The following is a 14,308-nucleotide window of genomic DNA, read 5'->3' on the forward strand; positions in this document are numbered from 1 at the left end:
ATTGAATAATCTGGGCCAATGCAGTTAAGTCGAGAAGAAGCAATTAGGGAGCCTGGAAGTTTATAAAGCAAGTGTATAAAACTGCCTTGGGGAAATGGTGCAGAAGTTTGTATACCCTGCTGTGGGAAGGCTCTTTCTCTCTTTAAGAGATTATGGCATGAAGAGCAACTCAGTGCCAGCATTGGCACAGTAGGGATCAAACACCTAGGTCATGGGCAGGTGTGAGTTCATACCATCACCCGCTTACCCCATGACTGTAACAGATGATCACATTTGCATTGACAGGTGTTTGTGTTCTACATACAAAAGCTCTATTTTTATACGTGGATTTGATCTCGCTGTACACAGCACTTAGACCTGTCTGCACCGGGAGACGTATTAATTTAGCTTTGCTAAGACTCCCTGTTCCCTTAAGTTTGTTCTCAGCTGTCTGATAACCCATGCGAGGTTTCTGTTTCTCTTTTGATTGTTGAATGTCGTGTCCTGTCACAGCCCACGTCCTGCTTTGTGTAGTTCCAAAGAAGACAAGCGTGATCCCTTGCTCTGTGTCTTCCGTTTCACCTCCCAAGTCCAACCCAGGGAGAACGCAAGTCTGTTAGAGTCTAGTCACTGGACCTGGGTCTTTCACTCAAGCTTACAAATTCTTGCTTGCAGCTCTTCATGGGCCTATTTCATTTGAGGGTTTGGAGTTGTGATTTTGAGAATTCTTTGAGTGCGTAATTGCTGGGGACTGGATTTGATGGGCCAGAGGGAGACAGCCTCTTTCTAAAGAAGAGATCTTTGAGCTGAAGTGTTTTGCTTGGCTGCTTTCTTGAATGCAATAGCTATTCCAGTTTTTCAGGCTCCCTCTTCATCTTGATAGATGGGGGAGGGGGGGGGAGTGGCTCACTGTGAATCCCCTTGTAGATAGAATTTTTTTTTTATTTTATTTTTTTTTTTTACCCATGTGAAGCTTGTATAAGTGAGCTTAGTCCAAGAAACATGCTTCAAAAGATGTTTTCTAAATGAATTTAATTTCACAGGAACAGTTCTAAAGTGGAGAGTGCAAGGGGCATTTGACTGAAACAACAGTTTGAAAAAACATTTTTTCCCTTAATAAAAATTCTCTTTCCTCATTGTCCTCCTGTTTTTATAGTGCATTATTGATTCTCTCCATCTGCATGCTCAATATTCCTTCCAGGTCTATTTCATGAGGTCACAGCACTTGTATTGATTTCCTTGTTATGTCACCAAGGGCTAGAGCATAGCCTCAGTACCCACAGCTCATTGGGATCTGCTCTTCTTGCAAAGGAGAGAGGAATGCACCATGCCAGTTAGAGAAGAAACACTTTTTTTCCCAAGGGTCTCAGCTTGCATTGCTGTGGGGCTGCTTGACAGGTCTTTAAATATAGTGACATACTTCCACAGCCAGGCTTAGAACAGATTAAAGATAGTCCCTCCTGGTGAAGGGAGTTGTCCCATGAAAAATGCAGATGTGATTAAATCCACATGTTTTGTAGGAGTATTCTTGGATTTGTACGGGAAATTATCAAAATGCTACATAAGGTGCTCCCTTCTCAATCATGGAGTCCAACATCATGATGAGAAATGGTCACTTGAATTGCAACACATGTGAGCACAGGAGACAGTCTGTCAGTACAGTAGCCCCTAACTCCATGTACACCTGTGACCACTGTGGCAGGACCTGCAAGTCCAACACTGGTCTCTACAGCCACAAGAGAAAATGCACCACCAGTCAGCAGAATAGCTGCAGTATCCACTGCCACTCGCTGATGAATAGTTGCCATAAAACATATTAAGAGGATGGAGGGATTTGATTTTCACTGTGAGGCCATAAAATTAAATGGGGGGGTGGGGAGGGAGGAGCAAAACTGGTAAATTCAAAATGTTTCTATCAAAATGAAACTTTTTCAGAGGATTTAGTCCCATGAATGTTGATCTGTTTGGGGAAGAAACCCCATTTTGAAATCCCAAACTCCCCCTAGGAGAGGAATCCTATCTTCTCACCAGCTCCAAGTAGGTCTTTTCCACTAGCAAAGACTAACCAGGTTTGCAAGGTTCAAAGCAAAACAACTAACAGCTTTTTTATTATTTTTGTTTCACTCTCTTCTTTTTTGTTTTTTAAACCTGTCAGAGATTTTTCAGTTGTGACAGATCCTGTTTAAGCAGGCCATTTAATTTTAAGATAGCTGCCCTCTGTTCTGGAGTTGTTTCATATCTGAGGCATCTGTCCTAGGCTACATTAATGAATTTATGGTCCAATCCAGCAAGCTTTAACCAAAGGAATGAGCTGTAAGGATGGGGTGGTGATGTCACAAGCATAACTGCAGTGTCTGAGGAGCAGGGATTGACCCCAAGGCACATTCAGATTCTTGTTTTCTTTCTGCTCATGAAAGGGAAGTGAATTACCTTTGTTTCCTCCTGTTGCAAATTTCTCCCTCTGTGCCAGCTACAGCGTGTTGGCCAGGGGGATGGGGGGAAAGCATTGCAGCCCCCAACCTCTACATACTTCCACAGGATTGAGTAATAGTATCTTGGTGTTGTCTGTGTAACAAGGTTCTGTGTAAGTTTGAAATTTCCAAGTAGGGAGCACATCCATCCATCCACCCTACACGCTACTGTCTTAGCACTTTTTTTCTCTGTGGCTGAATATGCCTGCACCATCTGGGGATGCTGAAGTCACAGTAAACATAGTGACACTGCCCTAAATGATACATGCAGAATTATAACAGGCTGCCTAAAACCCACCCACCCCTATTCCCTGCCTATACACGCTATCTGGCAAAACCCCACCTTGCACCAGGAAGAAAATAGCAAGGGACACTGACTGGCAGGTACAAGTCAGATGAATGCCACCTGCTAAAGTGACATCAACCAGTGCACCATCATCTCTCATCAAGAAATAGCTTTTGTCCTATACCACACCATTAGCCATATCACAAGAATCAGCCAGAACTGCCTTTTGGCAAAAAGAATGGGAAAAACTAGGCAACAACACTGTTAAATGGAGCTGGCAAGGAATTACCCCCGGTGAGGAGTTAGCATCTGGCTCCAACTATAAATGGCATACGTGGGGGAGCCTGAACAGATTGAGAATGGGTCTCAGAAGATGCAACTTTCTCATGGGGCCTCTCTGTAACCGACCAATGTTTCTGTCAGGAGAAGCAAACCATGGATCATCTCCTGAGATGTCCTACAGCACCCCAATGCATCCCGCAAGATTTGGCAGCAGCAACATCAAAAGTAGTGGCCTGTGAAGAATATTGAGTACAGACCATATAGAAAGGTTGGATTGGTGACACAAGGAAGAAGAAGGCTGTGTCTACTCTCTTTCTGCCCTCTCCCTACCAGTACCTTGGTGAAGCAGGTAGCCCATATGGCAAAGTGGACTTCTCAAAGTCCATGCTCTCCTTTACAGATATCCAGAAAGACTCGAAAGCCAGGCCCAGGCAAGTAGTTCTGGTGTTAAGAGTATGGAAACCCATGGGCAGTAAAGTAGATCAGTCCTAAAATGGGATGGTTTTCAAGTTTTGGGCATTTAAGCAATATGAGAAATCTTCTCAAGACAGGGTGGCCTGTGGCATAAACTACTCCACTGGAGTTCAGAGGCAAAACTTCCATGATTATGAGAATTGGGCCCATTCTACACCATATACAGCACGACTATAGAGACACTCCATCCAGAATCAGTGGTGTGACCTCAGTTTAAAGAGTGAGATCAAAATCAGTTCTCCAGACCTCCTGTCATGGAAATCCTAAGCAAGGTGCACGTTACTAGGTGGGTGCAGAAATGCAAATGACAGGCTGATTACAATGACTGCATTATGAATATTTTAATTCATTCATAGGGGACTCTTTCCAAACATTCTGCTATGAGCAACATGGACAAAAGTTTGATCTTTCTTTTTATTAGTTGGCTGGCTTAAATACAGTAGGGCAACCTTCTTACGTTGCAATCTTTGTACAGCTACAAAAGTTGCATCTTATTATTGTTGCTAAGATGTCTTATCTTCCTGGGTCTCTAAACCATTTCTTTTGCAATGGGGATTTCACTCTTGTATTTGTTTCATGGCATGCATGTTCTTGAAAATTGCTGCTTGCTCCAGTCTTGTATGTTAGAGGGTGAGAGTTAATCTCCTTTCATTACAGAAATGTGTTTCTCTGTAATTATTTCCTCTTTTGTTAGTGAAAAGGCAGCTAATCAGAGTGGAAATTCTTTTGAGATGAAAGCAGTAGTCTTGTATTAGAAATCATAGCATCCTGAACTAGGGAAAAAATACAGTCCTTGTTCAATGACAATTCAAAAAGTTGGTGCCAAATTTTCTTGGGTCTCTCTTAGATTATGGTGATCATGCTTTATATCCTCTTACTCATGGTAGTTCAAGGTCCTACTGCATCCCTTGCAGAGGTTAAGATGCTCATCCTAACATTCTTGACTGATGTAAAATTGGTCATATTTTTTTAATCCTATATGTAACTTCCTTTGGATGTAGTGGTACTAATTTTGTAGCTTCCCATAGGATTGTACAACTTCTATTCTACACTGGAAGTAGCTCCATTTCAATGTATTTGCAAACACAGAGTGTATAAATTTTGCTGTAGGCTATGGGTTGCTACCTGGGCATAGTTTACATTCAGGTGGCAGAAAGGTGCATTTGAAATGAAATTGGAAAAATATAAGGGCCCTCTTGCTTTTTCTTAAGCCTCGATAGTGGATATTCCTCTTCCATTTCCTTTTTTCCTTGTGGTTTTAAGTTGCTTTCATATACTTGCCACAATGTGCAGTGTGTGGCGATGTACTGATATGCAATTTTTATGGCCATTAAATCCAATTCTTGTTCATAGTTGTTTCCAATTAGTGTGGAGAGAGATGAACTTGGGACTATTGCTTCCCTTCTCTCTACGTCAGCTGCCCAATCTGTAAAATGGGCATAATAACAACAACCTTCTTTGCAAAGTGCTTTCAGCTTTGCTAATGCAAAGCACAATATAAGAGGACAAGGCAGTGGTGACAGTGATTTTACCATCACATGATATGCAGATTTTCCACATGTTAAAATATAAAATACATATATGTTACTTCCTCACATAGCTCCAGTCTGAGGATAGGGCAGGGGTGCGCAATTATTTTGGGTGGAGGGCTGCTTACCGAGTTTTGGCAATCTGTCAAGGGCTGCATGGGTAGCCCCACCCCTAGGCAGGTGCCCCACCCCCTGGTTGCCATCTTGTGACCAGAAGTCCTATGCCCTAACCCCTGACCAAGTACTCTGTTCAGCAAGGGGTTTTGCCATCTCAGAAAAATACTAAATTATATTCTAAAAAGTGATCACCTACAGCATTCATTAATTTAATTTCAAAAAATATTTTTGTCCTGATTTACATATGTTTGTGTAGTGTACACAGAGGTGACTGCACAATAGCTTAAAATGAAGTCTTACTCTTGTATGTTGTGGGGGGTGTGTATAGGTTTGTGGGTGTGTGGGTAAGTGGGGTGTGGGTGAGTATGTAGGGAGGGTGGCTGGGGTTTGTGTTTGGCAGTGCGAGGGGAGGCATGGGTGCATCGGTATGGAGGGGTGTGTATGTGGGACTCACTGTGAATGCATGCCCACACACACACGGTGCCCCTGTGCCTGCAGAGAGAGACACACACATACGTACTCTGCCCCTGTGCTTGCTGAGACATGCACACACACACACGCATATGCACCCCTACCAGCACAATCCTATGCTCCAGGGTCCAGGGATGCAGCCAGGAGCCACAGCCATGTGGTGCTGGAGCAGGGTGGGGGCAGGAAAGCAGGGAACTGGGTGGGGCTGGGCTGCTCAAGCCTGCAAGCCTGCTGAGGGCTCCCTCTGGGTCCTACTGCCTCGGCTCCAGCCAGCTTTGACAGGGAGCCAGGGCAAATAAATATTAATTTACTAAATTTTCTAGGGGCTCCACAGACCAGATATAATGGCCTGGCAGGCTGAATCTGGCCTTCAGGCCGTATTTTGCCCACCCCTGGGATAGGGGGTGCCTGAAGGGTATGTGCTCATGCAGCCACACTGGCTATCTTTCAGGAGTGGATTCCTCTAGGGCAGTGATTGTCAACCAAGGTGCCTCCAGATCTTTTGAAGGGTCCTGTGAGGAGTTAAGCAGATAAACACAGGCTTAGGCTTGTCCCTGCTTGAATGATCCCATATTCCAATGCCCACCACCTCTGCAAGGAGGTAAGCAGTGTAATATATAAATTATTTTTGTCATTGGGTGCCACCTAGTTCACAAAGGTTGTGGAGGGAGGGTTGCCTTAGGTCCAAAAAGGTTGAGAACCACGGCTCTAGGGAAACAAGACTTTCCAAACCCTGCTCTGGATCAGTGGACCAGATTTCAGGACCCTGGACAAGGCCTGGTTCCTGCTGGCCTGTGCTGAGGTTTTTCTGTTCAGCTTGTCTTGGCCCACACTTGTTTCCTATTTGGATGTCTTTCCAGCTTGTTTCCTTGAGGAGACAAGCTGATGATGGTCTGGTATTTGTGTGTGTGTGTGTGACCCTGTATGTCATGTAGCCTTGCTTCCTTGAGCTCACTGGGAAAGAGCAGCAAGATATGCTTTACTTGCTTACCTTTTCCAAGCCTGCTTATCCAGTCAGTGTTTGGCCTAGAGGAAATTCCCTTCTGGCTTTCTCTCGTTGACACATTGCTGGTGTTTTTCCCTGGGTTTTTATTCTCAGCTTTTCTACTTTGCACACTCACTGCTGCAAACCAGGTGATTCTCAACCTCTGCATTTTCAATCAGTTTGCATGGACCCCATAGTCTCACAGAGCTTAGCTTCTGCTTTATATTGGCCATGACAGTCTGTGATTTGGGCAGTGGTTTCTAGTGCCTTTGCCATCATTAAAAGAAAACAAAGGCAATATTTAATCCACTCTGCATTGTCTCAAATGTAGGACAGCCAGGAAACACCAGATTCAACACAGTGCCCCATGCATCAGGCAGAGCTAGCAGACATCCTTGAATGTTTCCATAATCAGAAGTAGCTCCGGGGATGCTGTTGTGTGTCCCTTGCCCCTGCTCTGTTCCCTCATCTTTGTTTCGCTACATAAAAGCACATCTTTTCTTGACTCTCCCTCACCTTTGTCTGCTAACTAACATGATGTTTGCTGCCATTACACTGATACTTGTTTCAAGCTCTGTTCTTTCCCCTTCCCTTGGCCTATCTTACTTGGAGCGGAAGCTCTCCAAGGCAGGGATTCTTGACTGTATTTGTACAGCACCTAACACATCAGAGCCCTGATCACAGTTGGTGCCTGTAAGAAACAGATTTAATAAGAAGAAACTGTGGTTCACTGTCAAAATCCCAACAGAGCCCAAGAGCTTGAGAGCTTAGCTGTGAGTCAAGGTTATAATTTATTTATTGTATAATGTCTCTCTGCACTTCCATGCTTGTAAGCATGCCTTGAAGGGGAGGCATGTAGGCATGTGCTCAGTAACCCATTACCAAACTGACTCTGTCCTGGACTATCTATAATTTAGAGGCATTTGCTATGCTTGGCTGACATTCCCATGTACACTTGTTCTCAAATATTCTTGTTGATCCCATATCTGCCTCCTTCAGTCCCATCAACCCCAGAAAAGTCCATTTCTGTTGTTAGCAGTCGATCCCTCAGGGTCTTTTGTTAGAGGCGGTCAATAAGTGAGCAATTTGGTCAGCACTGCTGCTCACAGCAGGATTGATTCTGTTCAAAGTCCTTTTTCATGAAACCTCTATGAATTCATAGTTCTGCAGCCTCGTGAGACCACATGGTTCTTCACAGAGATTTTAAAGAGTCCCAGAGCTGCCAGCTTATATGAAACATACAGGGAGTGAGGATAGGGAAAAGAAGAAATGCTGATTAGACCATTATGGTTTGTTGGCACTGCATGCAGGTTTTTATTTGGGTTTTAGTCCAGCCCACATAGAAAGCCCTCTGACCCTGGTGTGGAGGCATGGTAAGCCTGGGTTGCTTTTTCACATGAGAACATGGTAATGTGGGCCTGGCTCTGCTGTTCAGGAACTCGCACTCCATCACCAGTTGTCCAGATAAATGGTGCCATGGCAATGTACCCATAGTATCAGAGGGTGATTTGGATTGCACACTTGTTCATAGAATCAGATCCCTCTGATCCCTTTCTTCCAGGCATGCAGGAAGGGCTGAAATCTTGACTTTGCCTCTCCAGCGCACTGACCAGTGTTATGACATCCTGATGACACAGACTAGAGGAAAATAACTACCTGCCAAAGGAGATGGAGGAGGGAGTTTTAGCTCAGCGTGTTTGAGTCATGCTGTGTTCCAGGGCTGCTGCCGGGTTGGTGCAATATGCATTCCATCCCTTTCCTAGAGATGGGCTGAAAGGCATAATTTTGCTCTTTGAGGCTAGCGTACAAGAAACAGACACAAATAAAGAGAGTGTGAATGATATCTAGAGCTGGATAATTTTTTTTCAAAGCCTGGTTTTCAATGAGAAATGATTTCCTGATCAAATGGAGGCTTTTTTAAATGGAGATTCTTCACTTTGGGCCAGATTTTCTGGGCTTTGATTAATAATGGAAAAATAAAACCATTTTCAGTAAAGTTTTTGCTAAAGAGCAAGCATTGGGGGGCAGTTTGGGGAACACTGGGGAAAAATACAGAACATATTCACTATTCAGTAAATAAACTGAAACAAACACATTCCCAGGGCTGCCAGCCATAGTTGCATTACATTTTAGAAGAAACCTTTCAGAGATGTCTTAGGGGAGGGGAAAATTATTCCATCAGGGAGTAGTCAGAATGTGTGAGGCACTATGACTGGTAATACGACACACTTGGCAGTATTCCTAGGGAGAGGGCAGGATCAGGTCCACAGTATAGTGCTAACGCATGGTGCCGAGTGGCTTCTCAGGTTCTAAGCACATGTAATTCCCAGTGAAGTCTATAGGAGCCAAGTATCTTCCAAGCATTGTTCAATACACTCAGCTATTCCCACTTGCACTGAATACTTTAGGAGCTTGGGATGTTTAGCACTGCACAGAGGATGCTCAGCACTTCACAGGATTGGGCTGTGGGCTTCCAAGGTGGCTACTTTGTTCGAGGGCTGCAGTTAGATTTATGCAGCAGGAAACAAACTCTTAGTATGGTGAAATAAGTGTCATGTTTCAAGTCATCTGGGCCCAGCGTGGTTGATCCCACACCCAGTGCAGCTCTGCCTGTACAGTAGTACAGATGCAAGCAGAATGGAGTCATTCATGTCTTCCATTTTTAATGAGATTATTGAAATTCCCCTTCATCTCCATTCCATTTTAACTGAGCCCTGTATTTCCTAAATGTATTGATTATAAAAGATAAAAATAACTTAATCTCCTCTTTACATGCACCCTTTGTTCTTAAAATAGATGCTTTATTTATGGAGTCCTCTTTCAATATTCCACCTTACAACTGCTTTCAGATAAATCATGGGGAATAGGTTTCTATTAATCTTCACTTAATTAGCATCTACATTTTAAGCATCTGAGAAAAATACCAGTTCTTTTTGAACAGGCTGGATATTTATAATCCATGGCTGAGATTTTTAAGATTGACCAGGGCAACACTGCACATCATGGGGCTTCTGTGCCTAAATCCCACAGCTGGCTTTGAACATTTCAAATGTGCTTATATTGCTGCCTAATGTGGCAGCAGGATCCTTCAGTTTTCCTATTGCTTTGATTCTTTTCTTCCCATTAGAATGTGATGAAAATAGAAAAATCAGCTCCTCCACAGGGATACAGGATTTAGCTAATGCAAATATTTTACCAACAGTAATGCAAAGATGAAGTACAGTAGCATATATGCTGGGCTCTTTGTAGAAGATGTTTGTATATTTACAAACGGTGGCTAGCCGTCATCAGTCCCAAAGCAGCTCTGACAGCTTCATTATTCATGGAATATAACCTCTTGAGAATGTGCTCAGAGGCTGTCACCTTTAAACAGGGAAATCATCGTACTAACAGATTTCATTTAGCTGTGTTTTGGTAATGTTGCCTGTGCAGAACCTACATATCTGGTCACTGAAGTAACATATCATATGTTAATTATTAAGGCAGGAATGTTTAAAAACTTGCCATAGGCACCTCTTTTATTCTATTCTGCTTTGTATTTCATCAGGGTGGGGCTTAAACAGAGACCTTTACAGTGAAGATGCTCCAGTGAAGCATCCTGCATCCAGAAAAAGGTCAGGTTTACCTGTCATCTGCATCCCACAGGGAACTGAGATTTGACAAGGCAGAAAGAAAAATCATGTGGCACTTTAAAAAAGCCCGCTAGAAGAGCAGCCATCAGTCTGGCCTGCTACAGCAAAGCACTCTGTTCAGCAAAAGACTCAAACAGGTACTGAAATCCAATTCAGGTCAGTAGTGCTTTGCTGGAGAAGGCTGGATGCATGGAGCCACATGGGTTTCTTAAGCTAGGGTAATTGCCCTTTGGTCTGTTATATCTTTAATGCAATAAACAGAGGAAAATAAACTTTGGGCAAAATGTGTCTGGCAGTGCCTCAGAGGTTAAACTGTGAAAGGTGTGAAGAAGCTTATTCTCCCAGATCTTTTTCAGGCCTTAACCTTCCAAATGCTGTGGGAAGGCACTTGGCTACCACAGTGATGGGCTGGGTATGTGAATCACAGAGTTGGAAGATATTGCAAGAGAATCCAGCATGTTTAAGCCATAAAGGATGGGCAGAGAATCTAGCTGGGCTAGATTCTCAGCCAGTGGAAACTGATGTAACCTTGCTGATACTAGCTGCATGTCTGGTCCAGCAGAGTAAGCTAAATCCATGCCTTTTGGGATGTAACGTGCTGATATTTCAGAGCATTTTAAATAAATCTGCAAAAGAGGAAAACATTCTGAAGCTGACTAATATGGACCTGATTTTTGTCTCACTTGGACCAGTGTGGAAATCCACTGAAGGGTGTTACTCCTCTCCCATACTGAGGTAGGAGAGATCAGAATTCAACCCTATGAGCTCAGGGCCTGCAGTTAATTTAAACAAGGTTTTCTCCTCAGCTTTATCAGCATCTCCATTTCTCTTAGCATCTCTTACTGACAGGAGCTTTAGCCTATTGTAGTCCCAGTTTTGCATAAAGAGGCAGCACAGGGCATTTGGGGAAAGAACTGAAAAGCTTTATGATCACCCCAGGGAGGGAGGAAGGGGGGAGGCAGAAATGGGGGGTGAAATGAGATGTGATATGTAAATCATAGAATACATGAAACATAACACACCATGGAAGAGGTTACCACTATTCCCTGTGCTCTTTAATCCTTAATGCAAAACTGGAGCATAAGATGCACTACTCCCTGCTGTGTCTTCATTAGGGTAGCTGGACAGCAGTGCTTAGAGATATGTTTCTCTTAAGGGTCTCTGAAATGTTGATAACAGCAAGAAGCAGGAGAAAGCAGTCCTGTATCACCTCTGTGGTGCTGAATGTGTGGGCTCTGATTGCATTACACTCTGACAGGGCCACCCTCATTTTTGCCCAATTATGGCACTCAGTGGCTGCTTGCCAGGAGTCTGCAGGTCTCTGGATTTGCATGGAGAAATGAAGCTCACAGCTGCCCTCTTCCTCCTTTAATATCGGCTTTTTCAGGAGTGGGTTTTACACCAGGCTGGCTGATGCCGGTGGACCTTGATCTTGGTTTACTGCCATATATGCAGGGAATCCAAATCAGGCTGATTTGTATCCAGAGCTTGCAGTTTTATTTCCAAAGCAGTTTCCATGATGTAGATGGCCAATGCCTGCTAATTTTTGTGGGAACTGTTTCTATGAGACTTTCTATGCTGCTGATGTATTTGTGGGTACTTACCACCTCCCAGAGAGCCCACAGTGTGAAGGTATTCTTTGAAACAATAGAGAAAATGTGAAAGGTGAAATTTGTGTCCATTGCCCCTGCCCTCCGTGCGCAGAGAAGGGCCTCCCGCATCATTTGTGTGCTACTTATTTCCCATGTGGCCCCTCTGGGCAGGTTCTGGTGGCAGGTAGCTATAGCGCTCGTCCTGTCTGCACAGGGTGAACATTGCCCTCACTGAGCAGAAGTCTTCAAATGTGCATGGAAATCTGGGAGTCATTGTCATCTTGGTACATGCATACTTGAGAAAAACAAAATGAAACAGCTTACTTAGGCTCCTGTGCAGACATATGAGGCTGTCTGGTGGATTTGTTGCTTATGCTTTCTGTGGTTAATTGTCCTGATGTTATGGGCAAGCCTTTTAGGAACATTTGGCCTGTCTTGGTTATGGATTGTATGCATAATTAATGGCCTACGTCTGGAACAGACAGCACAGGCCTACTGGCACACTGGAAGGAATGAAGAGAAAATGCCTGGTTATCCTTAGGAAAAGCACCTAACAAACATTGTGTGGAGAGTGGGGACTGATCTTGCATTGCTCACCTAACTGAACTCTCCCTGACTTCTTGAATATGCAACTGATATAAGACATGGGGTGATAAGGCAGCAGAGTGATAGGCAGTGGTAGGGGGAGAGGGTCTTACAGGTGGTGGTCAGAACAGCTAAGACTTTTTCTGTGGATCTATATGGATCATTACAGTCTTAATTTTAAGACCTCAAATGACAAACCCCATTGCGAGGGTAGCTGTTCCAAGAGTTATGTGCCTTGCTGTTTAAATAAAAGAAAAAGATACCTGCTTATTTCCTGTTAAAATCTGTCTAACTTCAGCTTCCAGCTCTTGTATCTTGTTAATGACTTTGTCTGCCAGATTAAGGAGTCCTCTGCTATCGAAGCCTTCTCTTTCATTAATGGGAAAAATAACAGCCGGATAGAGAACTTGTTTTCCAAGCTGGTAGGCTGACAGCGGTAGTTTGTGTTGCTCTTAGTTGCAAGTGAGGCAGCTCATCAGTGATTAGCACAGCTTGTACAAATTGAGTCCAGTCTGAACACAGATTCAGGTTTATATGTGACACAGGCCTGAGTTGCTGAAATCTTTCAAATGTCTAAAGCAAAATACTTGGTCCTGCAGAACACAAAGTGACCTTGTACATTCGGACCTCTTGTTCAAATTCCAGCACTCATATTATGGCTTACATTCACATGGGAGCCTACTAGCAACATTTTTTTGTGCCATGGGTGAAATTCACTCTTCAGTGCAGGTTTTAATATACCCTACATTGCAGCTTGCATGTACCATTACAATGATACAATCAAAAGAGCTTTTGCACTCTTTTTGCTATAAAGTTCTCTCAGCACATGAACCCACTAGGCCCTAAATTCTGTTTCCTTTTATTACAGTGCCAACCTTGCTTCCCCACCCCACCCCACCCCACCCCTTCGAATGGCTCCTTTTAGCTACTGTCATTTTTTCTGTCTGTTTTGCTCTTTTTCTGAATGCTATGAAAACATCCAAAAGATAATGGATGTTCTGATGCTGTTCTTCCCTTGTTTGTGCAAGTTCCCAAGGCACATCTCTGCACTGTACTGCCGTGGGAAATTGTCAAGGGACTGGGCAAATTGAACGGCTGGAGGGCTGGCATTTGAAAAGGTACGAGAAAGGCAGAGGAAATAAAATCCTGTTTAGATTAAATCTTTTGCGGTTATTCTATCTTGAAAAATAAAAGGTAAAGGTAAAGAAGAGATGAATCGGTTATGCTGGACTAGCTCCAAGGGAATTGTTGTGGCATTGAGCCAACATAAAGGAGGAGAAAACAAATTCCAATGGCTTGAACTTAATACCTGAGGTGGGGGAAAACCCTTAGCTTGCATCCTCTGCTGTTTCTATAGACTCAGATGGAGCTGTGGGTCTGCCATGGGGAGGTTCTTATCACAGGAGACACAGAGGGCAGGAGAATGCACTGTTTTTGCAAGGATAATGAAGCCAAAGCTGGGCTGTTGTGCTCATACAGTACATGCAGCTCTGAGTGGGCTTGGTAGTTTCCATGGATCAAAACAGCTTTGTTCCACTGAAATGCCAAAGGGAATTGCAGCAGGCCATGTTATCAAAAGATAATCATGTCTCTGGAGGAGGAGAGAGCCAGGACTCCCCTCCGTGCCTCGGTATGCCATGGCACGACAATTATCTTGCCTATTAATCTCAGCCCCCATGCGGTCCCATTGCTCGTGCCATGATCTTAGGCCGTTTATTAGATGTGCCAGGCATGTAGGAGGGGAAGGCCACTTTTTACTTATTCACAGCCCAGGAAGAGAGTGGAATGACTTGCTGTACTTGCCCCATCCGCTCACTGTATTGTATAAAGGGTTCTGCTTTCTTAAGGTAGAAAAACTGTAGGTTTTTCCTCGGTTAATCGTGGGAGGATGGCAAGATATTTCAT

At 43.8% G+C, this 14,308-nt stretch overlaps 1 protein-coding gene across 1 annotated transcript in view; it reads left to right on the forward strand.

The window, feature by feature from the left end:
• The window catches only part of ADD2 (adducin 2), a 77,288-nt gene that overhangs the window by 11,059 nt on the left and 51,921 nt on the right, over positions 1-14,308 (forward strand). The gene's annotated exons all lie outside the window — the stretch shown is intronic.

Source organism: Alligator mississippiensis, chromosome 7, assembly GCF_030867095.1.
Source record: "Alligator mississippiensis isolate rAllMis1 chromosome 7, rAllMis1, whole genome shotgun sequence".
NCBI classification, from domain to species: domain Eukaryota; kingdom Metazoa; phylum Chordata; order Crocodylia; family Alligatoridae; genus Alligator; species Alligator mississippiensis.